Below are 26,064 nucleotides of genomic sequence, written 5' to 3' on the forward strand. Positions count from 1 at the left end.
TAGTAGCAACTCCATGCAGGCTACTCCCAAGCCTTCTGTTAAGGGTAGTAGCAACTGTTGCCCAGAAGAAGTGCAAACTTTAGGTGTAGAATAAAAGTTACCCCAACTCTTCATTTCCATTCTCTAGCCAGCACGGATCCTCTCTGTTTGTCCCCTGCCCTTTTGAATTCCATTACCGTTCTTGTCTTCTCCTCTTCCGGGAGGGAATTCCATGCATCCACCACCCTTTCCGCAAAGAAATATTTCCTGACTGTTGTGATTCTGCCCTCTTGGGCAGCCTCTTACCTTCTCTTTGCCTGCCCTGCGGCCTGGAGGCCGCAGTCCCTGGTCTTCCTTGCGGCTGGAGCCGCTCCTCAGTCTGCCCTCTGCGGCTTGAGAGCTGCTGACAACGCTGGGCCTGTTCCTCGGCCCTGCCCTGCTCTTCTGGCATTAGCAGCAGCATGGCTGCTGGCCATGGTCCTGCACAACTTCCTGCTTCCTGTTCCTAAGACGCGGGCCGCGTCTCTTCACAAGATTTAAAGGGCCCACGGCCGGATATGCCCTGGGCCCCACCTGATGATTGTTTCCTGTCCCAGCCCTATAAGAGGGCTTCTCCTACACTTCAGCTTTGCCTTGCATTGGAGTTACTTGCTCCTGGAAGTCTCATCTTCCAGTGCTCCGACAGGTCCTTTGTTCTTCGTTGGAGCTCATTCTCTCATCTTGCTTCCTGAGTCTTCGTGGTTTCCTGATGTTCCATGTCTTCATGTTCCGAGGTTCCCAGTCCAGGCTTCCTGATGTTCCAAGGTTCCGCTCCTCCTTCGCTCGTTCCGAGTCCTCCTGACCCTCCGGCTCCTTTGGTTCTCCAGATGACATCTTCTTGGGGTAAATCCGTCCCATCGGTTCCTGTTCTTGTCAGTGAAGTTTCGTCTCAGCTGGATTCCCTTCCTGCACTTGACCCGCTGTCCGCGTGGTCTGTGACCAGCCTCTTCAGGTTGTGTAGGGCGCGCAGTCGGACAGGGTGGTCCATGACCAGTCCCGCGGCTGGATTGTGTAGGGCGCCCTGAGAGACAGTGCCAACGTCCGAACCTTCCAAGCTTCTCGTCTCGTCTAGAGTCTTCCAAGTTCCTGGTCCTCATCCAGAGTCATCTCGAGTCTTCTGTGTCACAAGGCCTCCGTCTGCCCTTATCCTCAGTCCGGCCTGCTGCTTCTTGCCGATACCTAGCGGCAGGTCCGAAAGGGCTGGGAACGGTCGGAGGACTGTTCACTTACCAACATAGTGTTGTTGGCTTCCAGAAGCATGCAGGTCCGGCAGAGGGTCAGACTTCATCTTCGTCCATGCTGGGACACGTCTCGCCAACCTGTGTTGCGGTCATGGATTCATCTGGGATCGTACCGAGGTCCAAGGGCACACATTCCTCTCAAGTTGGGATCGCTCTCCCAGCGTTCCCTAACACAACAGAATGCAAGGCCTCTCAAGGCCTCCCGTAACACAACAGAATGCAAGGCCTCTCAAGGCCTCCCGTAACACAACAGAATGCAAGGCCTCTCAAGGCCTCCCGGAACACAACAGAGACATTGTTCCTGAGTCTTTCCCCTTGGAGTTTCATAGTTTTACAACTTCCTTTCTATCAGAAAAGATTTGATTTTTTGCACATCATTCATTCTTTTCAGGTATTTGAAAGTCTGTATCATATCTCCACTGTCTCTTCTCTCTTTCACGGTCTTTCCGTCTCATCTCATTTGGCTTTCCCACACTGTTTTGGTTGCTTTTCTCTGGACTACTTCCATTCTGCCTTTATCCTTTTTGAGATGAGGTCTCCAGAACTGAACAAATATTCCAGATGAAGTCTCATCAAGGATCTATACAGTGGCACTATCGCTTCCTTTCTCCTGCTGGTTATGCCTCTGTCAATGTAGTACAGCATCCCTCTGGCCTTAGCCACTGCCTTGTGTATGGTTTTATCCCCAATATACCAGACACAAGACTCAGAGATATTTTAGAAATTTAGTAAAATGTTTATTATAGGAGATAAATGATTTCCAATCACAATGTAAGTGTCTGGGGAGGAAGACTGCAGGCTCAGCAAGTCGCTAGATGCCTTAAGCTCATCCTTCCTTATCTCACATTCTTACAAGGCTTATATACATTTTTTTCTCATTTCCTTTGCCAAGTATTGATCATTTCTAAATGTGTCATTTTGGCCTGGCTTCCTGTCCCTAGACAGGGTTCAAATGCTTAGCCTTCTTCTATTTCCATCTCCCCTCAATACCTTGTAGGAAAACATCGTTCAACTCTTATCAGTGCCTGCCCTATTTTCTTTGTAGCTGATTTCCACACAGACCACATGTATCCTATGTGGGCCATTCCCAGGTCCTTCACTTTTTTTTGCTGACCAGCCAACATCCTTCAGCTGCTGTCCCTGCTGCTCACACGTATTGGCACACAAGCTTAATAGGACACAGTTCAGTAAGCAGCTTTATACACTTGTCACATTGCTTCGCCACTTTCAGATCATCAGACATAGATCATAGGACCCTGTGATAAAACCATGTTGTCTCAGATCCTGTTGCCCACTGGATCACTTCTTATAATACCTGTGTCACAATTTGCCAGTCCTGTAGTATAATAATGAATAGTTAATGTAAGTGTTCCAGCAGGCATAGTAATCCTCCAAAACTGGATTCTTTGTAGGTTTTGGATGCCTTTTATTAGACTTACATAAGAATTTTAAGATTTTAATATGAGGAACTTAGATTTCAAGCTAAATAAAAAGCTACTGAGAGCATGCATCTTATCTGTGGTAGGATATAGAAGTGAAACATGAATTTATAGTAAACAGATTATAAAGGAAATACAGGCCTTTGAAATGTGGTATTATAGTAGAATTCTGAAGATGAACTGGAAGAGCATGATCTCAGTTTAGAAAGGGCATGAGATGATGAGAGATGGAAGAACCCCTAGAGAAGATCTGGCCAAAAGGAAAGCATGTTTTATGAAAGTATTGCTTAGTAGCTGTAAAGCAACTTGGCGTGGGCCAATCTTGAGACCAGCATCATTTTTAAGACAGAACTGATGGGGCAGGAGTGACTATGGATCGTTCCTACCCCTTTCAACCCTTGGATGGGAGCCACAGAAGGGATAAGGGGTGAGGAGGACTGCTGGGAAGTGGGGGGGGGGGGGGAGGGGGGTTCCTTTTGGTGAGGTTTAGGAGAGTTAAATTTAAGATTATTTCAGCTCAGCATATGAAGTGAACCCAATGGTAACTTTTATACCGGCACTCGGGTGCACATTGGCGCGTGTGCGACAACCCGTGCCCAGATAAGCGGTCATTTTATGACTTGCACGTGTATATGCGCACATTATAAGATAGCTTGACTGCGTGCACTTGTGCGCCCAATTTTGAGTCGGCACGCACCCTATGCACATGAATCCCAATTCTACCGCGTAAGTTGTGGAATTTTAAAAGGAGCGGGCGTCCACGCCATTGCCAGTTTCACCAGTTCACCCAGTTAACATTTAGGTCTTCCAAATCCCCCTGGTTGAATAGCTTACACTACCCCCCAGTTACCCCAGACCCTTAAAACCCCTCAGGTATGGCAAATTTTATGTTTTGAAAACTTAACACCTCGTCCCTAGCAGAAGTAAACTTACGCACCACGGCACGTACGTTTTTATACGCCCATATCTTGGCCACGCCCCACCCCTTTATGAAAACTTTTGAGATGTGCGCGCAGTGGGAGGAATGCGCACATCTGGGCAACTTTTTAAAATTCAGTGGGCGTGAGCCCAGTGTGTGCGCATATCTCCTGACTTCAGGCACAGGCCGGGCTTTCAAAATTCACCTCTAAATTGACTGAATCCCAAAAAAAGGAAAAACTTCAAAAAGAAAAAAAAAAGTTTGCAGGGCAAATTTGAAAGCAAAGGTTAGTATACAATTTCGAGTCGGCCTAAGGCTTTTTTTTTTTTTTAAGGATTGGATTCACTACTGCCTTCTTAAGAGATGGAGGTACAATTCCCTACTTTACTGCTAGATTAATAATGTTACAACCATGGAAACAAACCCCCTCTACAGGAATTCTTTAAGTATTTGAGGAGGTAGGGTCTAGACAAACAGATACAGTAGTTGCTTTCACACCAGCTACTTCTTTTTTCCACCTCGCAAAGAGTTACTGGGCAAAATTCACTTAGATCATCCTGAGTTTGTCCTATAACCTTTTGCATACAAGCAGGAGCCTCCTTTTAATCTGTTGTTAACAGGCTTTCTAATTTACTGACCATGCCACCAACAGGAATTACCAAATCAAACGAGTGATTGATATTAATTTCTCAATATATATAGCAAATTGCTCACAAGACAAATCCACTCCCATTACCAGTGACTGGGAACTTGTCAGTTTTTTTCATCCTGATTTTCATGGGGTGATTACTGCCAATAGCTGGGTAGCAATATAATATTTTCTTTGCTGTTCTTCTTGCCCTTTTAAACGTCTTTGTGTGGGACCTGCAAAACTGATTTTGCTTGGTCTTAGTATGTTTCCGCCTATGCCTGATCTGTCTCGTTTCCTGCTCGGGTGTGCTGTCGTTTGAAACAAAATAGAATGTACCAACATTTCCTATTTCGTTTCATTTCATTTTCAAAATGCAGTCACTGGGTCCAGATTCCTCCTCCCGCCCACCAAACCTATTTAAAGAAAGGCCACCTCTGGCCTCCAGGACCTTTCCAACTCCCACCCAACCATTCAACCTAGTCCTTACCTCATTAGTGGTCTTCCATAGTCAGGAGCAATCCCAAGTTACTCCTGCCCCGCAGCTCCAGTTTTTCAAAATGGCCACTGGTCAACCAGAGGCTGCCGCCATTATGTTGCACTGTTATATGTTCAGTGAACTCTTGAAACTACCTACTACTCAGCAGCTCTATAAACCAATAGCAGTCTAAAGTTCTCAGAAAGCTTGATGGTTAACCATTCCAAATACTTCACATCATAAGAACATAAGAAATTGCCATGCTGGGTCAGACCAAAGGTCCATCAAGCCCAGCATCCTGTTTCCAACAGAGGCCAAACCAGGCCACAAGAACCTGGCAATTACCCAAACACTAAGAAGATCCCATGCTACTGATGCAATTAATAGCAGTGGCTATTCCCTAAGTAAACTTGATTAATAGCCGTTAATGGACTTCTCCTTCAAGAACTTATCCAAGCCTTTTTTGAACCCAGCTACACTAACTGCACTAACCACATCCTCTGACAACAAATTCCAGAGCATTATTGTGTGTTGAGTGAAAAAGAGTTTTCTCCGATTAGTCTTAAATGTGCTACTTGCTAATAGGGATGTGAATCGTTTTTTGACGATTTAAAATATCGTCCGATATATTTTAAATCGTCAAAAATCGTTAGAGCCGCGATACAATAACAATTCCCCCGATTTATCGTCAAAAAATCGTAAATCGGGGGAAGGGGGAGGGCGGGAAAACCGGCACACTAAAACACCCTAAAACCCACCCCGACCCTTTAAAATAAATCCCCCACCCTCCCGAACCCCCCCCCAAATGCCTTAAATTACCTGGGGTCCAGCGGGGGTCCGGAACGACCTCCTGCAGTCGAATCGTGTTGTCTTCAGCCGGCGCCATTTTCAAAATGGCGGCGCAAAATGGCGCCGGCCGTAGACAACACGATTCGACTGCAGGAGGTCGTTCCGGACCCCCGCTGGACTTTTGGCAAGTCTTGTGGGGGTCAGGAGGCCCCCCCAAGCTGGCCAAAAGTCCCTGGGGGTCCAGCGGGGGTCCGGGAGCGATCTCCTGCCGCGAATTGTTTTTCCGTACGGAAAATGGCGCCGGCAGGAGATCGACTGCAGGAGGTCGTTCCGGACCCCCGCTGGACTTTTGGCCAGCTTGGACTTGCCAAAAGTCCAGTGGGGGTCCGGAACGACCTCCTGCAGTCGAATCGTGTTGTCTACGGCCGGCGCCATTTTGTGCCGCCATTTTGAAAATGGCGCCGGCTGAAGATAACACGATTCGACTGCAGGAGGTCGTTCCGGACCTCCGCTGGACCCCAGGTAATTTAAGGCATTTGGGGGGGTTCGGGAGGGTGGGGGATTTATTTTAAAGGGTCGGGGTGGGTTTTAGGGTGTTTTAGTGTGCTGGTTCACGATTTTCACGATTTTAACGATATTTTAAAAACCCAAACGGCGACGATACGATTCCCTCCCCCTCCCAGCCGAAATCGATCGTTAAGACGATCGATGACACGATTCACATCTCTACTTGCTAACTTCATGGAATGCCCGCTAATCCTTCTATTATTCGAAAGTGTAAATAACCGAGTCACATCTACTCGTTCAAGACCTCTCATGATCTTAAAGACCTCTATCATATCCCCCCTTAGCCATCTCTTCTCCAAGCTGAATAGCCCTAACCTCTTCAGCCTTTCCTCATAGGGGAGCTGTTCCATCCCCTTTATCATTTTGGTTGCTTCTCTGTGCCTTCTCCATCGCAACTATATCTTTTTTGAGATGCGGCGACCAGAATTGTACACAGTATTCAAGGTGCGGTCTCACCATGGAGCGATATAGAGGCATTATGACATTTTCTGTTTTATTAACCATTCCCTTCCTAATAATTCCTAACATTCTGTTTGCTTTTTTGACTGCTGCAGCACACTGAGCCGACAATTTTAAAGTATTATCCACTATGATGCCTAGGTCTTTTTCCTGGGTGGTAGCTCCTAATATGGAACCTAACATCGTGTCACTACAGCAAGGGTTATTTTTCCCTATATGCAACACCTTGCACTTGTCCACATTAAATTTCATCTGCCATTTGGATGCCCAATCTTCCAGTCCCGCAAGGTCCTCCTGTAATGTATCACAGTCCGCTTGTGATTTAACCACTCTGAATAATTTTGTATCATCCACAAATTTGATAACCTCACTCGTCGTATCAGACTCCACTAAGCACACGGAATTGTGGAAAACCTACCACCACCCCTCCTCCTTCACCTAGGGACCTAGGCTGACGAATACATGAACAGCTGGATGGGAAAAGGTCAGACCGGGCTATCGCATCTCCCTCACACACTCAGTGATACAAGGACAGTATTCTTCAATGACAGTAAATCAATAATGTATTAAGAAGCCCTTCCAGACTGGGCATTAAAGAATCCTACATTAATCATAGGATTTACTGAGCCTTACCCTTGCGCTTGTACATGGACACAAGAGGTACCTTGTGCCACCGACACAAGAGATACCATGAAGGGTAAGGGTCTGATCTTCAAATGCATTTACATGCTTAAAACTGGGTTTTACACGTGTAAATACACATTACCCATGTTAAGTGGGCTTTTGAAAATTGCTACAATATATGCCACTGAATTGTCCATAAGAGTTACCCGCATTAAAGTGCACTAAGCACTGATAAATGGCTTTTGAAAGTTTCTACAATAGTATGTTAAATTTGCATACATCACTCCTTTGAAAATTCACCTGTAGATGTGTCTTTTCCGTGCAAATTTCCCCACACGTACTCGGCACAAACCACGAATTTTCAAAACACACTTATGCACATACGTCTGCTTTGAAAATTCAGGCTAAAGTCTGTGGATACTTTCTGCCTGAAAAATTTAGTCCTACACAGGCTGCTGAAAAATTACCCTCAGTGGACCTAGTGCTTGTCAGTATAGGATGACCCGGGGCAGTAAACAACTCTAGCAGAGGCAGATGGCTCATATTAATGATCTGTCCATTCTTCTCACGCCCACGTAATGTCCTGGCCAGTGCTGTCACCTTTATCTTAGATTAATCCGACTGCTACTGCTACTACTAATGTAATACTGGAAGAGACAGTCTGTATTGAATTATCTTTTAAATCTATGTCAATCAGCTGCTGCTGTCACTTACTGTAATGCTACTCCAGCCTCAGCCTGGCAGAGAGTATGCTGATATCACTTACCAGTAGTAAATAGTGATATATTTTGATTCAGCAAAGTAAAAAAAATGGCCGTCTCAGCCATTATATCTTCTAGTTTCTGTTGGGGAAGACTTTAGTGTTCGTGAGAAAATGGCTGGGTCAGTTTTATGCTCATGGTCAGCAGCAGAACTTTAATAATTTAGATACTATGCTTTCCAGTGAATTGGTTTCTTAAAACCCCCCACCCCCACACACTCACACCCACACCCACACATACACTTTACCTAAGAATGAAAAATGAACAAGACCAATTTTCAGAGTAATCCATCTCTGGAAGTTATTTGACAGATGAAGACAGATAGTCACTTAGAATGCCATTTCCTGTCTTATTGCTGAATCCTGTGCCACGTGAAGGGCTGGGTGAAATTATCATTTTAACTGTGGGGGGGGGGGGGAGGCAGGGGGGCGTTATTACATGGAAAACATGGGATATGCAGAATCCATTGCTGATGGGTATGAAAACCATTTGCTGTTGTCCCGGGATATCGTTCAGAATATCTCAAGGATTTTGAATGCCAAGGGACTTAATGCAGGCAAATTCAGCATGGGGATGCCATAAAATGGAAGTGCCTCCTACCCAAGTCCAACTCACGGTGCCAGTAAAATGCCTCTGTCTAGCACGTAGTTCGAAACTGCAGATCGGGCAGAAAGTTTGGTAGTGACTTTCTGGTTTTGATCCTTGATTTGGGAACGGTCTTTTCGCTTTCTTTCAATCCCGCCTCGACAGAAAATATGAAGTGTGAAGACCCCATAGGTCTTCAGTAGCCAAATTGTCTCTAGCATAACATTCTCAGTGGCTTGCAGACCATCCCCACAGCCCCTTTTTGGGTTCCCCGGATTGGCCAGCAGGGCACTGTAAAAGAGAGGATGTCTGTGGTTTTGCTTTCGGATTCCTAGGTTTACGTTTCAGTTTTGGATTCTCCCCTGCTGCCTTTCAGCCCCGCAGCCTGATGCAAAGGTGGGGGGAAAGCGGCTTTGTTTACTTTTGCTGGAGTTTTTTTGGAAAGTGAAGAAGGGTGCTGTATTGCTGGATCCCCACTTTTAGGCTCCGCAGCCTGCTCCTGCCCTGGCCAGTATCTCCACAGGTCTGGATGGCATCGTCTGAAGAGTGACGAGAAGAATTGAGAGAGCTGCTTTTTTTTTGTAGTTTTGGGATCCTGTGTCTGCCTCGGAAGGTCAGGCAGGTGCTGTGACTCCCTCCTCTCAGTTAAAGAGGAGGCAGCAAGGACCAGAGAGAGAGAAGTACTCCGTAGAGAGTTTATTTCTCTGTTGTGAGAGGCCTTCTTTTGGCCACCAATTCCTTCCCACTGAAAGAAGGAGAGGAGATTATCTTGGATTTTGCACATCTTTTTGGGACTTTGCCACCTAAAGCCCGAGCTTTTACCATCAGAGAAAAAGAGGGGATATCCCAGCCCTGCTAGGAGCCCACTCTCTTATCATTCACGTGTGCTTGCCAACCAAAGGGGCACGGACTCAGCTATTAAAACTGAGAAAAATGGCACTTCGCACTGTTTATTTTTATTTGAAGATTATCTGGAGAATGTTTTGTTGGAATTAGGCTTTAAAGTATTTTTGGCAGTAGATTTTTGTTGAACATCCAACCAGAGTGTCCGGCGTCTTGCTTCGGAGTCAAAGGTGTCCTGAACTCGGACATCCCAAGCATGAGCACATCTGTGAGATCAACCAAACAAGAGACTGAAAGACTGCGTGTGGGCCCCCCCACCCCCACCCCCATGAGTCTAGGGCCCCAGAGGTTTATCCTCAAACCCCCCCCCCCCCCCCCCGGTAGATCCCCAGCGTCCCGGGAAGCAGTGAACTGTATTAACTTGTGGAGAAGGAGAGCCTGGAATAAGAGTGACCCCAGGGACAACCGTGAGCCCCTACATTCTAGGGGGTCCCTCTAAGGGGGGGGGGGGGTACAAGAAGGCTATAGGATATCCTGCTAACCAAACTGGGCAGGGGAGCCCGGGCAGCTGAGTGGCAGGGGTCTTGGTGTAGAATAAGATTTTGCAAAATCTCCAGCCTTTCGGATTCAGGAAACGTTACTGACGCAATCATTTTTATGGTTTTTTCAACGTAATACATGGGGGGGAGGGGTTAGGGGGAATTTTCCATAGGGTCACCTCACAGGCAAGATACCCAGGTATTGCATTTTTCAGCCCACATAGACCCAGCCGGTTTTGTGTTTGAGCATCAGCTCATTCTTCGGGTAAAGGCGTAAATACGCACGGACGTTCAGGCAAAACAAATCCACTGACGCAGATTCAGAAGATTTACTCGCATTACTGCCTACTGTACGCACCGAGCCCCCAACTAACGGCCAAAGTTTTATTCCCTCGCGCGTGTAAGGAGCTGGCGTAAGTTTGGAATCAAGAAAAAATAAAGATACGAAGTCTTAATGGGTCGGGGAGGAGAGGGGAAGAGGGAGGGAGGGTAGGTAGGGGGGTACGAAAGTTCCCTCCCAGTCCGCTTCTTAATTGGAGCGGACTGGGAGGGAACCGGGGGAGACCCAATCTCATCGCTGCGCATAAATTGGCCAAATCTACCCCCTCATGCCGTGTGCATGTTATAAAATCACGCATCCAAGTGCGAGGGCCGGGTAGCACGCGTGCATGGAGGCGCGCACGCTTTCAATAGTTCAACCCATAAAGCAGTTTAAAAAAAAAATAAGAGAGAGAAGAAATAATGTCAATAAAATAAAATTGCAAAGCACAGGGTAAGAAGAAGGATAATTACAGGCTTCTGGTGCTGGTCAGCATAGTCTCTGGCCTGGTGTCCCCCAGGGTCATGGAGAATTCTTTATTTCCTTCCTTCCTTCTTTCTTCTTGGGCTGTCGGTCTGCTCAGGCGCTCTCTGTATTTGCGAGGTGAACCTGGGATGGGAGGGGAGCACTGCAGATGAGCTTGTAGTATTATTCTTTACACACGGAGATGGAAACGTGCTGGACGGATACCCAATTTAGGATGTTACGTTCACGATGTCTCTGCACAGTTCTGTGCTTATTAATTGAAAAAGTGAGTTGCAAGAAGGAGAGATTATAGATCAGCGTGTTGTACTGACTACAGAACGTTCACATCACTACTTTGTATTTATTCAGCTGTGTTAAAGCATTTTCTTTCCATCCCTCTCCCACAAAAAAAAAACAAAAACCCAACCCTCTTGGCTTTATTGTCTTAGTAATAGCACCAATCACCAACAAACCTCGTTCCCTCTATTTCAGAAATCTTACACAACCAACGCCGGGGAGAGAAATCAAGCACACTAAAACAAAATAAACATTTTCCAAAGCAATAAAAAAAATATAGAAACGGTTTTGAATAAAATGATTAAAGAGTAAACAACGGTGGCTAAGAAATAGGATAGTCACATCCTAGGAAATAGTCACCGCACATTTACCACATATCAAGGAGTTCCCTTGACGATTGCTTGTGTAAGATTTTAGTAGTAGCACCAGCATAATTGACTGACAGTGCTGAGGGTCGGTCCAGAACAAAAACAAACTTCAGCTGAGCTCTTTCTTATAACCTTTCTCTGGTTGACATCTGTTATACTCTTGCTTGAAACTAGATAGTGACCTCCCTCCCTGTCACACACACACACATACACACTCACACATTCCCCCCTCTCTCACACACATTCTCTCTGACGCACATATCCTCTCTCTCAAACCCACACACAAAGAAACACACATCCTCTCTTTCTCCAACACTCACACACATATCCTCTCTCTCTCTCACACACATACACACACACACACAAACATCCTCTCTCTGATACACACATGCATGCGTGTGCACACATACACATATATCTTCTCTCAGTCTCTTTCTTTGCCTCACTGTCTCTCACTAAAATCATATTTCACAATCTAATTTGGATTAAAATAGAGTTTTCTGTTCCACTGAACATGAGCACAAGTAAGATATCAAATTATCGTTTCAACTATTATAGAACATAATGCAGTCGATATTCAAAGGCTTTCATCTGGTAACTTTTCTAATTAACTGGACAAAACTTGAGATTTGAATATTTCTTCCCACTTGTCTAGTTAACTAATTACCCGTACAAAATGTATCCGGATAAAAAGAGACAGTGATGGAGGCATTCTGGGGGTGTGGTAACATTTTAGCAAGCGATTACAGATATACAGCACTACCCTGCTAAAATTAGCCAAGTAAGTCTAGTCAGAAAAATACGTTGCCCTAAAGTTACAAGGATAATCTTATCCTGCTATCTTTAATTGGGCACATTCAATGGAACACTTATCTGGGTATGTTCCACTAAATATCCAGGCAAATTTATTCAGCTAACTTTACCCAGCAAACATTCTGTTGCGCTCGACCGTCCACATTTACCTGGGATCCCGAGCAGCGGGGAGACCACCGACGCTGCAACGACTTCCTGATGTTAGACACGGCAGGCCGCCGCACACTAAGGGCTGTGCTGCACCGGGAATACTGCTCAGTTGTGCGAACGTTCCTAGGCGCCCTCGCATCTCTTGCCAATTTAAAGGGCCCATGGCAGGAAACTTCCTGAGGCGCCCTCTGATAATGTCATCCAAGCCTTCCTATTTAAGGCTTGGCCAGACCTACAGTAGACGCCTCAGCAACAGATTGAACTCCTAAGAGTAGCTGGTTGCTTGTTCCTGTCTCCGTGTTCCTGACTCCATGTTCCTGTCTCCCGACTTTTGTCTTATCTGCCTCCTGGTCTACTTCTTTGGCCTTGACCCCTGGTGCATCTCCTGGACTTTGCTTGATCACTACCTGCCTTGACCCCCTGGAATGCTTTGACTCTGCTTGCAGTTCACCGTAGGATTCCTTGTCATCGGAGACCTGCGCCTAAGTCCAGCCAGCCCCTGCACCCAAGGGGAACGAGGGCTGGTATTGGTGAAGGTCCGTTGGGTCTCTGCACTGGCCAGTTCCACCTGCCAACAACGAGGACCTGCAGGGCTCCTCCCTGCAGGTATCGTCACCCTCGTCTCAGTCCAAGAGTCCACGCCCATAACGTTTTCCTGCTCACCAGCCCACTGAATACCAAGCTCAAAGATTTTAGAATAATACACCTGCAGCCTATCTTTAAGCCTATGCTACGTCTCCCGCTAGGCTGCCAGAGATTGGATGAGATTTCTGCAGTATATAGAAAACACCAGATCTTCGGATGGAAATCATAGAGGTTAAAGGAGCAACATTAAGTTTGACCGGGGTGTGAAGCACCTGTCAACCAGTTCAAGGGATCAACTAAATGTCTCCAGTGATCGACTTCTTAAAACCAGAAACTCATGTCCACCCTAGCCCTCAGTGGGCTGGAATGAATTTACACTACAGTTAGCCCTCATGATGGGTAGAGTTCACCTACCTAACAGATCAAACATGTTTAAAATATACCCAGGAGCTCTTGACAGAATATCCAGTGATTCAAGAGACAGAACTTGTTGTAATTAGTAGCTGGCAGTGTAGCCAGGTGACTAGAGGAATGGTTTTCAAATCCAACCCACATCTTTGGGCTTTGAGGATATCCACAATGAGCATTCATAGACCTGTTTGCATACATTTAGTCAAATGGGCACGTTAACTTGTATAATTTGGTTACTTAGAAGACTCACACTGTTGGAGGGGGTTCCCAAGGATCATGCATTTGAAAAACCACTGGAATAAACTATGAAACTAGCACCTGGAGACTGACCATTATTTATTTATTTATAACTTTTTTTTATACCAATATTCGTGGGGACATCATATCGGTTTACAATATAATAGCAGATGGAAAATACAATGAACAGGTAGAGGGAAAGGGATTACATAGGAACAGAGAGAATAGCACAGAAATGTAACAGTTAACTGGAAACTTCAATTGCTTAAATAATAAAATAATAAGTGGTTATCATTATAAATATTATTTTATTGTAACTTTTTTATTGTAAAACCCTGTTTTATTGTAACTTTTTGCTATCTTTGTTTATGTTACCGTTATTTCCCCCTTGTTCCTTGTAAACCGATATGATATGATCTGTATCATTAATGTAGGTATAAAAAAGCACTAAATAAATAAAAATAAATAAATAAATAAATATAGCGGGACAAGCCACGGGATGTATGACAGACACCCATAAGAGCCAGTCCTTCTCTGTGGCACTTCAGACTAGTTAAGACAAGACAAATAAGAGACTTCAGTGAATTAGAGTCATTAGACACCAAGTAAAAGAATAAAAGGTAAGGATGCCATTGCCTATATTCAATTATGCACTTGCTAAAAGTCTATGATGCCTATTTACTGAACTGCGAGTGTTACCAATATCATGATAATGCAGTTTTAATGTGCGTTAAATGCTAAATTCGGCGTTTAACATGCATAACTAATTAAACCAAATTATCTCATTATTGCAGCTTAAAAAACTGCCACTGGAGTGGGCAAGTGTAGGATAGGACGGGTGGGATCATATGGCAGCCCAACAATTAACACGTCTAAGGCTCAAAAGGAAAAAGATATTACAGAAAGATGGAAAATGCTGTCAATTTAAAAAAAAAAAAAAAAAAGGTTCTGAAATTCTTTGTGGAGCTTCCTGCCAGTTACCCTCATCCTTGGAAGCAGCCATAGCAGCAAAAGTGTCACAAATGACTTCCCACTTGCTGCCTATGGTGCACTGGCCCATAGTGTCTTTGGTGGCTCAGATAAAATCCCACGCGCATGGGCTTATTGCACGCTGAGGCCGCGTGGAGTGGCCGCGGTGCCACTCCAAACATGGCTGCTGCTTCTAGGGGGTTCAGAGCAACTGCTCCCTGAAAAAAAATGTAAAACGTTATAGATATAGAAACATAGAAATGACGGCAGAAGAAGACCAAACGGCCCATCCAGTCTGCCCAGCAAGCTTCACACATTTTTTTCTCATACTTATCTGTTTCTCTTAGCTCTTTGGTTCTATTTCCCTTCCACCCCCGCCATTAATGTAGAGAGCAGTGATGGAGCTGCATCCAAGTGAAATATCAAGCTTGATTAGTTACAGGTAGTAGGGGAAGTAACCGCCGCAATAAGCAAGCTACACCCATGCTTATTTGTTTTACCCAGACTGTGTTATTCAGCCCTTATTGGTTGTTTTTCTTCTCCCCTGCCATTGAAGCAGGGAGCTATGCTGGATATGCGTGAAGTATCAGTTTTTCTTCTCCCCTGCCGTTGAAGCAGGGAGCTATGCTGGATATGCGTGAAGTATCAGTTTTTCTTCTCCCCTGCCGTTGAAGCAGGGAGCTATGCTGGATATGCGTGAAGTATCAGTTTTTCTTCTCCCCTGCCGTTGAAGCAGGGAGCTATGCTGGATATGCGTGAAGTATCAGTTTTTCTTCTCCCCTGCCGTTGAAGCAGAGCGCTATGCTGGATATGCGTGAAGTATCAGTTTTTCTTCTCCCCTGCCGTTGAAGCAGGGAGCTATGCTGGATATGCGTGAAGTATCAGTTTTTCTTCTCCCCTGCCGTTGAAGCAGGGAGCTATGCTGGATATGCGTGAAGTATCAGTTTTTCTTCTCCCCTGCCGTTGAAGCAGGGAGCTATGCTGGATATGCGTGAAGTATCAGGTTTTTCTTCTCCCCTGCCATTGAAGCAGGGAGCTATGCTGGATATGCGTGAAGTATCAATTTTTCTTCTCCCCTGCCGTTGAAGCAGAGAGCTATGCTGGATATGCGTGAAGTATCAGTTTTTCTTCTCCCCTGCCGTTGAAGCAGGGAGCTATGCTGGATATGCGTGAAGTATCAGTTTTTCTTCTCTCCTGCCGTTGAAGCAGGGAGCTATGCTGGATATGCGTGAAGTATCAATTTTTCTTCTCCCCTGCCGTTGAAGCAGAGAGCTATGCTGGATATGCGTGAAGTATCAGTTTTTCTTCTCCCCTGCCGTTGAAGCAGGGAGCTATGCTGGATATGCGTGAAGTATCAGTTTTTCTTCTCCCCTGCCGTTGAAGCAGGGAGCTATGCTGGATATGCGTGAAGTATCAGTTTTTCTTCTCCCCTGCCGTTGAAGCAGGGAGCTATGCTGGATATGCGTGAAGTATCAGTTTTTCTTCTCTCCTGCCGTTGAAGCAGGGAGCTATGCTGGATATGCGTGAAGTATCAGTTTTTCTTCTCCCCTGCCGTTGAAGCAGGGAGCTATGCTGGATATGCCCAAGTTAGAAGTAATATAAGTTGGCTCTTACTGCTTGGCCTGTGGGGCTTTGAAGCATTGCACAGCACTGAGAGGATGGAGCTTTAATTTAATCCAAACAAAAAAAAACCAAAAAAACGTGCATCTCGCTCACTCCCCTCCCCATCGTAAATCACTTTGCTTGCACAGTTTTGAAATTAGGCCTCTTTTGCCCAATATTTTAATTTTCTGTCATTTATGGAGAAACAAATTAACAGAAAAAAAAAACTCGCGTAAGAGGAAACTGGGGGTAGAAAGCACTGGGTGACCTTTGCCCTTATTCTGGTAAAAGAGGTCCAAGGGATGCCTGCTCTGGGTTTTAAGGGCTGTGCACGGAAACGTGCAAAACATCAGAGAAGAAAGGTTTGCGCAAAAAGGGGACAAGTCCAAGGGGGATGAGGGGTTGGGGGGCCTGGGGAAAAGTCGGGAAGAGGCACTAAAAATACAAAAAAAATGTAAGGAGAACCCACGCCTCGCCGGGATCTTTTCCGGGTGGCGCAGCCACCACAGTGCGGCAGTGCCCGTCACCTCCGGCCTTTATCCACAGTGGGAGGAGGGACTGCCCCACTTGTAGCTACCGCAAAGTGCATCCCACACGTCCAGTACTGCTGGAGCCTTCGGGGGCATTGTCTCCATCCCCGGCAGCTCTCGTCACCATTTCTCCTCCGCCTGCTGCTTTTAAAGCCACTCAACAGTGCACAGGTAGCCTCTGTCTTTAGCCTCTGCAGCTCTTTCAAGGACCAAAAACAGAAGTTTCGCTTCAATGAGGGGGAACTGAGGGCCTTTCTTGCAGGTCAGTGGCTGTGCAAATGTGGCTCTCTGCACTGCTAAAAAGAAAGCCAGCGGTGGGGAGCGAGGCTTTTCCTGGCCATCCCTCTGGCTCCCAATCCTTTTGTCTCACGTGTCAGACTTTTTTTTTTTTAAATAACTAAGGAAAATACAGATTTTAGCAAAGTGGCACAAAAGCAGTAAGTGAGTAAGGAATAAAGGCAGAGCCGCTATTTATCTTTTCTCTTATGGACCTTTCTCTGCCACAGACTGTCTAGAATAGGTAAGTAATTAAGGTGGGAACCACAGGGCAGAGTTCTGTTACCTCTGTCGGGGCTGAGTAAATCAGACTTATTGCAAGCTGGGATCCTTTTTATTGGACCAATGTAAGCATCAAACTAAGATGCCCTGCTATATGAGTTTTGGACAGGGAGTAAGCCTTTTCTTCAGCAGACTATAGACCAGAAGGGGACTATTTTATTGCTGCAGGACTCATTCCGGCAAAATATGTATGAAAATTTGATTTAGTGATCCCTGACAGGCTGGGCTTTTGGCTGCAAATTTGCAATGCTCCATTACTCTACAATCTGCATGTTATTTCCCATCCTTTTGTGTGTGTGTGTGGCACGGGTGCCACTAAATGTGCACTGTTCCTGTATTTTTATGGGGCTACATGTTCACATAGACTTATGCTTTACAGTCTTTGAAAGTTTAAAAGAGTAGCTGGATGTACTTCACAGTTGGGAAGGCTGAGATCTGGGCAAGATTTTGCTGGAAGGATACTTTGGAGTAGCCCTTCCTCTAAGCAGATATCCAGAGGGGTTTTTGGGGGTTTTTTTTAATATAAAGACTCAAAGTTTATCCTATTTCTTAAACTGGGAAAATTCCAGACAGTGATGCCTTTCATATTCGTTATGAACGTGCCCATCTGTAGGGGTGTTAAAGGCATTTCCTCAATGCCCCACAGAGAGAGTGCAGGTGGAGGCAATTACCAAAGTACTGACAGCAACAGAGGCAAAACGGGCTACAAGTCCCACTGTCCCTCCTTGTGACCTTGGGCAAGTCACTTTGACCTAGATCTATCGTTTTGCAAGGAAAACGCCCTAACGCAATTTGATAAAGGACCCCCCTCAGATTGTGAGCCCTGTGGGGACAGGGAAATACTGACAGTACCTGAATGCAATCCGCTTCGAAGTGCCGAAAAGCGGAATATAAAAATCTAAACACACCAAATCTAAATAAATATTGTTCCAGAAACACAACAGTTTGATAGCAGAAGAGACCTCATGGTGCAGCTTTAACATTCGAGCAGGGCATGGGAGTCCCTTGTCGAGTCTGCAAGTGATTCTTTCTAGAAATAGGACAATGAGCAAGGGCTTTGAAATGAGCCTCCTGCAAGCATGTGCGCTTGGATAATCGGGGAGTGCCCGCGGATTATGCTGCCCCCAGATGTGCAGCTGCTGCTTGCGAAGAATGGTAAAGGGTCGCAGGGAGCAAAACCACCGAGCACACTCCAGGAAACCAAATCACATCAAGCCTAGGTACAAACCCCCAACAAAACTGAGATTTCGGCTCCCAAACCAACTCTAGCAACTTCCATCTTTTTGGGAGCGGGAATGTCAGTTTCGTTGGGGTCATTTCCACTTTCCGGAGCCTCTGGTGGCTTCGCTTCTGTTCTTCTTGTTTTCAGAGCCTCAGCAAAGTTTCCCAGCAGCACTGGAGTTTGTAACTGTTAGGACGGGCGGGGTCCGACCCTGGGAATTGGGAGGCTGAAGTCCTCCCACCCGAGCTAGGCTTATGGTAGAAAGCTGGGGAGGTAGGAGTGCTGTTACCTTCCAGGTATTATGGGCTGGGTTACGCCCAGCCAGAGGCTCTCGGCCTCAAAGATGGACCCACCCTTGTAGCTTAGCTGGTTTAAGTTCCAGCCAGCAGAGAGTTTTCTGCCAGTACAAAGCTTTCTCCCTATCCGTAGGGCTGGATTCTGTCAAGCTGTTTGGACCTCGCTCTTCGCTTGCCTGGTATGGGAAGCCTTCCGGCTACTTTGTTTGCTCTCCTGCATCAGACTTCAGGAAGCATGGGTTACGTTTGATTTATGTTCCCTTTATTAAAACTTGCTGATGAAGTGAGCCTGTTGTGCCTGTGTCTTAATCAGACCCTGACAGTAAGTGCCTTGGTGGATTCCGCATTCACAGTCTGAGACAGGCAGCACTGCGACCGTCGTGCCTCTCACGTTTCCATTCTGCACCTGTGGGGAAAACCGGCAGTATAAAACCCTTTACAGAAGAAATAAATATCTTAGCATTGCAATCTAATCTAATCTAAAATTCAGCTATCCCATTTTTATTACTTACCTTCTCCAGGTTCTTATCCTAGCCATTTGTATTTATCATTCTGCTAACCCATACCCCCCCCTCTGTCGTTCAATTCTGTCTATTGACTTTAATGTGAATTTGGTTTTGCCTTTGACAGTTAATTTGCTCCTTTCGTAATACTTGAATATTAATATTGTATGGCTATTATAGTTAATGATGTTAGCATATTACCCTTGAAACACAATGTTTCTGTAAAGCCTGTTGCTGTTAAATGTTTTACTGTTTAAACTGTTATATGTAAAGCCTGTTGCTAATTTATTGTTTCACTGTAAACCGAGGTGATGTATAACTATACGTACCGCGGTATAAAAGAACCTATAAATAAATAAATAAATAAATAAATAAATACAATTTTTAGAACTGATATTGTGCTCTGTATAATAGTCAATTCTATTGAAGGACAAAGCTTATTGGTTGCTGTGTTAGTCCACTTTCTCAGCCACTTTCTCAGGTGTCATGGGCACTTTCTCAGGTGTCCACTTTCTCAGGTGTCATGGGCACCTCTGCCAACACTGCCACCCTACCCTACCCTCACCCCTTTCTTTTTACTGAACTGTATGTATTTTATTTGTTAATGTTCAGCATTTATATGCCGCTCATGGCAGAGGCTCTAGGGGCAGCGTATGACATAAAGTCAAACATATAACATGCATGACCAACATACCCGCGCAACATACAAGCACAGATTTAAACAGGAATTAACATGAAATGAATCTGCACTATTTAAAGCCAGGGCAACCGGGTTCTCTCTTCACTGGCCTGCCAAGGGAGCAGGGCTCTCTAAAGCTCATCACAGATGGGTCGAGCTCGTGCGATAGAAAGGTTGCACCTGGAATTTGTTTGTTGGACCTTTTTCTCTGCATGTGGAAGGATGGAAAATTCAGGCCAGAGACGAGCAAACAGTTTCACCATTACATTTATTCCTGCTGGATTTATCTATAGCACAGTCACGGAGGCCGATTTTTTTTTTATACAGGTTTTACAGCTTGTCTGCGAGCAGCAGCACTACCTACAGAAGAGCTGACAGAACTCATCTCCCTCAGCGTGGAGGGGTAACAAAGGTTTCGTTGACTGGGCTCTGCTTATTCTTTTATTAGGCAGGTGAGATCTCTCGCTAGGACAGAGCTGAGCAGTCAGAGCTTTAGGATAACCAAAATATGCCAATTAATCAGGACCTTAAGCTAAATGTGTGCACATTTAGCTAATGAAAGGTAATTAGATTCATCCTAAATAACTTGATCTGATTGCAGGCTGCAGCTACTGAGGTCTGGTGTTGCTTACCCCATGCAAGGATTAATCTGACAATAGTCCAGTGTTCTGGGTTCAGATTGCACACACTGGCATGCTGCCTGGGGCCTCAAACTCGGGGGGGCTAATCTCACTGGGGTCTACACTGGCAATTACCTGAGAGGCTTATCACCTGCGTGAACACAGGACTAGCTCAGGGGCTTGCTCAAAGTAAACACACATGCATGCACACTCTGAGAGGTCGATTTTAAAAGAACCGAGCGGACGTCCATGTGCGCGCGGTTCCCTCCGCGTCCACATGGACACGGCTATTTTATAACATGTGCGTGCATTGGCACGCACATGTTATACAGTTTCCATGCCCTGGATTTTAAAATCCTCGTGCACATGTGCGAGAAGGTCGGGACTCACGTGCGCAAGGGTGGGAATTTTTAAAAACTATATGCAGTGACATGATCAGCCGGTTCCCAGTTCTCTACACCCCTTCCTACTCTGCTTCCCTTTTCCCTTCTCCTCCTTGACCCCTAAAACCTTTTACCTACCTTTTTTTCTTTATTTCAGAACTTACTTCATCTGAATAAATGAAGTAAGATCCACGTGCCAGCCAGCTGCCGGCATGCATTTCCCCGGGACAGGGCTTAATACCCGCTGTCCCGGCTGGCTCCCTCCCTGCCAGACCTCCCCTCGGCCCATTCCTTTTCGATCTGCCGGCACTTCTGAATGTACCGGCAGATTCGTGCAAGGCTGGGCCATTTCTAAAATGCACTCTTCACGTGTGCGCACGGCCCAGCCATGTGCACAACTGCTGGATTTTACATGCGCATGCGTTATAAAATTTGGCGGTGAGTGAGTACATCATGTTTCTAGGTCTTCATGATAGTAAGTTTATATGACCAATAAGAGGACAGAACAGAGAATAAATAAAATCAGATACAGAAGAGTTAATTGTAGATAATAACAACTACTAAAGAGAATACCTAAATATGTACACACACATACACAGATATATATATATACAGCAAAGCTTGCATTTCCAAAGGATTAGTTTGTGCTATCACGTTCAGGAAGCGATCCCACTCTCTCTCTCTCTCTCTCTCTCTCTCTAGTTTTTCCTCACTTTTTATACACTAAAAACTGGCACTTGCTTAAGAACATAAGAAATTGCCATACTGGGTCAGACCGAGGGTCCATCAAGCCCAGCATCCTGCTTCCAACAGTGGCCAATCCAGGCTACAAGTACCTGGTAAGTTCTGGGATAGGAGCAATGTCCCCTCCCTCTCTGTGTTCTTATCAGTTCCAAGCATAGCTGGGGGTATTCTGTTTACTTTCTACCATGGAACTGCTGGTATAACTACAACTCTCAGATTTTGCCTGTTCAGGTAAGCATTTTTTAGAATTTTACAGTGCAAAATAGTAATTATGAGTTCACAGGGAGGTTGTCCTGTTGCCTTCAAACTGGTCTCAGTAAATTTCTGTTACATCCAGTAGTTCCCTCCTCTGCAGATTTACCTCTCAGTTTATCTAGCCTCCTTTCACCTCTCTATCAAAACTTCTATTAGTTCAAGCAAAGGAATTCCATTTCTACCTGTGCATCTATATGTCCTATGCATTTTTATAATTTTTTTTAGCATATTCCAAAATGTTGACATGTACTAATTAATTTCAATCTGTCCATCTACCTAGTTGTAAAATAAATAAATAAATAAAAGTAATACAGTTGGAGGTGCTGTCCAGGCTATTGGTGCTGAACACTGCCCCTATAACTGCTGAAGATATGGTTTTCAATAAGCCCATAAGTTCAGTGGTCATTGTCATTCTCTCTTAAATTACTAACCAAGGCACCTAGGACGACAATGGATTGTGATAAGTGGGTTATAAGAAAAGTTTAAATAGATAAATAAATAAATAGGTCTTTTACCCATAATCAGAGTTTCTTTTTCCCCCGATTTATGCCTAAGGGGAAAGGCATTGCAGAACAGAAATTCCAGATACTAAATGCATGCAGTCAATGTTACCAGGCTATGTGGCTGAAATTTGATACTTTATCCCTCAAGTTTTACTCTCATGTAGTGATGGTTTATTACATTCTAGACAGAATGGATTGTGTTTCTAAATTTAAGCATCAGTGCTTAGCTAGACTGCTCACAACATCAACTTGGCTTTTTAGCTCCATTGCTTCTGTTCCGAGTCTTATATCTAGGTCTCCTTGCCATATGGCAACAATGGGCTCAGTATTAAAAAAATAAATGTATACGTAACTTAGCCGGATAAGACTTATCCAGCTAACTGACAAGAGATATTCAGTGGCATGGTATGCCACTGAATATCTCTGATGAAATCACTAGCTAGTTGGCTATGTCTTTAGGTTCTTAAGTTCCTGTATTTAAGCACCTGAAATGTAGGGATATAATTTAGGAACTGAGCTTTTTGGGGGTTTGTTTTTTTTTTAAACTTAATCCCTCTTTATCTGCCAAGTGTGCAATTTCATTAGTGCATGTGTCCAAATTTAGGGACTGTGCACTTAACAAAACAAAGGTATATAAATGGTTGAAACAAGAATGTGCCACCTGATTCGGTGCCTGCCAATGTGTGGCTCTCACCGTTGAGAAGGCAGCCCAGGTTGGCTCCGTGGCATACATTACAAAAACTTCTAATGTATGCCACTTCTGAAAGGCTGAGGTACCGGCTAACCAGGACTTTCAAATGTACCATGAGCTTCCGCACAGCACGTCAGCAGCACCCAATCCCAGCATTTTCTCTCCCCGTGTTTGTCCTTCTGCATGCCTTTGCCAGGCAATTTATTCATCCTTCGCCATCGGACTGGATCATCTCCTTCTTCTTGTCATAGGTACACTTAAGGGGTATTTTATGACCCCTTCGTCTCCTTGTGCATAATCTACTTCCTGTAGGTGGTTTGATTTTCCTGTTTTCTGTCTCCAAGCATATTACTCTCCCAGAATTTATTCTAACAGTGGGTATTCTCACTCTCTTTCTCATGTGAAAAGACCTTTCATCTCATACTGTAACAAAAAGTAATAAATATTGCTATCATTGATTGATATACGTCTACTCTCCCTTTTGTCGTCCCCCCCCCCCCCCCCCCATGCAGACCAGTTTCCACTGGGGGAGTGCTCGAGAACACACGCCAGATTTGGTTAATATGAACCACGTAACGTCTTCTGTTATTTTTCTTGCTCTAAGTCATTTCCATTAATTCCTGTCTGCATTTGTTTTACGCTTGTCGTGGTGAAGCGTATGCGTCATTATATAGCGAGAGCTTGGCATCGTTAAAGCTGATTTGATATACAGAAGCACTGTCCACAGTTTTTGTCTGACTTATTTAACAGGTTCGTCCCATAATAAAGTGCCCGTGAAACAAACGACTTTGTTTTTCGTTCAGCAATATAAATGAATACAACACGCCCTGGAGAGCGCGCCTGCCCTGCTGTTCATCGTGCCCACATGGAACATTAGTCACTCCGATATCTTGCATCAAATTTTGTTCCGTTCCATCAAGGGTGATGTGCCAAACGGCTCATTAAAGCTGGAGAGCAGGAAACGACAGTGCAGGAACTCCCATGGCACAGATGTTCTGCTCATGCCTCCTAGATATGAAAACGAGTTTCTTTCGCTTTTCATCACACGATACGTCCTGCCTTTTGGCTGTGTTTGCCAAGTAATGAAAGGGTGAACGGCCAGTCATTCTGAAGGGGACTTGAGTGGTCACGCTCTCAGATCTTTGACGCACAGCTTCGCACTCCAGGGGCAAAGCTGCATTTAAATCTCTGGCAATACAAAACAGACACAGAAAAGCTGTGGCCATTGTGCAGTGAGTACATTTCGTATTTGGTTTTGGGAGTGGGAAGTCTCAGGAGTGGATCTATGGAATCTATGGGCTTGATTCACCCAGGAGGTAGTTTTAAAAGGATTTACACGTGTAAATGTAACTACTATTGTAACAATTTTAAAAAGCCAATAACCGCATAAAGTGCACTTACGTGAGTAAGTCCTATGGACAAGTCAATGGCATAATCTTGTAGCAATTTTCAAAAGCCCACTTACATGGGTAAAGTGCATTTACGTGTGTAAACACAATCAGGCCAATACAGAAAGGTGCGCTCATTTAGCCCCCTGTTTGGCCGCACGATTTTTAGGCAGCCCTATTATTACCCCTTTCGTACCTCCAACTTAATATCATAAAAATACAAAAAAAATCTGCCCACAGTCGGCGGGTCGAAAACAAGTGCACAATTTCGCCGGCGTCCATTTTCCGAACCCGTGGCTGTCAGCGCGTTCGTCAACTAACGCCGGTAAAATTAAGCGTTGGCTGTCAGATCCGCTGACAGCCAATCCCAATGCTAATAAGTGCCTCCTTATTAACGCTCGGCCTAATTTAAATACAGAATCGCGCGCCCAGGAGAAGTGCCTGTGCGCACGTCAGGAGAGCGGTCTCTCAACTCGGAGTGCCGGTTCTCCAGCACCTTTTATTAAATTGGCCTGAATGTTAAACATGTAAATGCTTCTTATAATCAAGCTTTTCACACCCCCCCCCCCCCCCATAGACACAGAATGGGAGAAATCCTTGATAAATCAAGCCCTGTGGCTGCTCCAGACTTGCGGAACATACAAGATTTTTTTGCAAGCTTGCATGCTATATCAAATTGCAGGTCTCTACAATACCTTTCATCCCAATAGGCTTCCAAAGTACTTGGTATTTAGTCATATAGAAGTGTATATAGAGCTACCTTGGGGATAGAATGGTTTCATAGACGATCTGCATGATAAAACTTTCTCCCTTCTCTTTTATTTTTATTATTATTTTGCCAAATTGCAGTTGAGTCACTTCTAAGGCTTGGGAAGATAATGAGGCAGATGTATTACTTTTCATCTAGCCCAAGGCGTCTAACTTATGATCAAAGAGAAAGTCAGTGGCAGATCAAGATCTTAACTCAAACTTTCCGGGAGTCCTTTGTACCTGTAGCTTACTAGACTACAAGAAAAGAAGGAATGGTTGGAAATAATTACAAAAACCTTATGTATGGCATGAACCTATCCAGAAAGAAACATCAATCAGTAAAGGATTTGGTTCTTCATAGAAGAGCATTTTTGTAATTGTCAAACTGACAGAGTCTGGGCTGATGTTCAGAAATCCAGCAGCAGAGACTCTTTGAAGGTAATTTTCAAAAGGACTTATGCATGTAAAACTTGGTTTATGCATGTAAATAGGCTTTTGGAAATTGCTACATTTATGCACATAACTCCTTTGAAAATTCACTCCATAGGGCTGAATTTGTCAAAAGGTTTTTCGCGCGTAAACGGACTTTTGAAAATTGCTACGACACTGTATATGCTGCTTTTGCGCACATGACTCCTTTTGACGTGATGCCCTTCGATTTTATGCACCCCAGTGGGGGGAGGAGGGTTACACAAATGTGGCGGTTGCCAAAACATCCGGTCTCTTGGGTCTCCTGTGTAACCTGCCAGACGGACCTGTCTAAGGGAGCACCTGTGTTTCTGCTAGTATGTTTAACGATTCGTATTACCCACTTTCTGGCAACCCCAATACTTGTT

Source organism: Rhinatrema bivittatum, chromosome 4, assembly GCF_901001135.1.
Source record: "Rhinatrema bivittatum chromosome 4, aRhiBiv1.1, whole genome shotgun sequence".
Lineage (NCBI taxonomy): Eukaryota > Metazoa > Chordata > Amphibia > Gymnophiona > Rhinatrematidae > Rhinatrema > Rhinatrema bivittatum.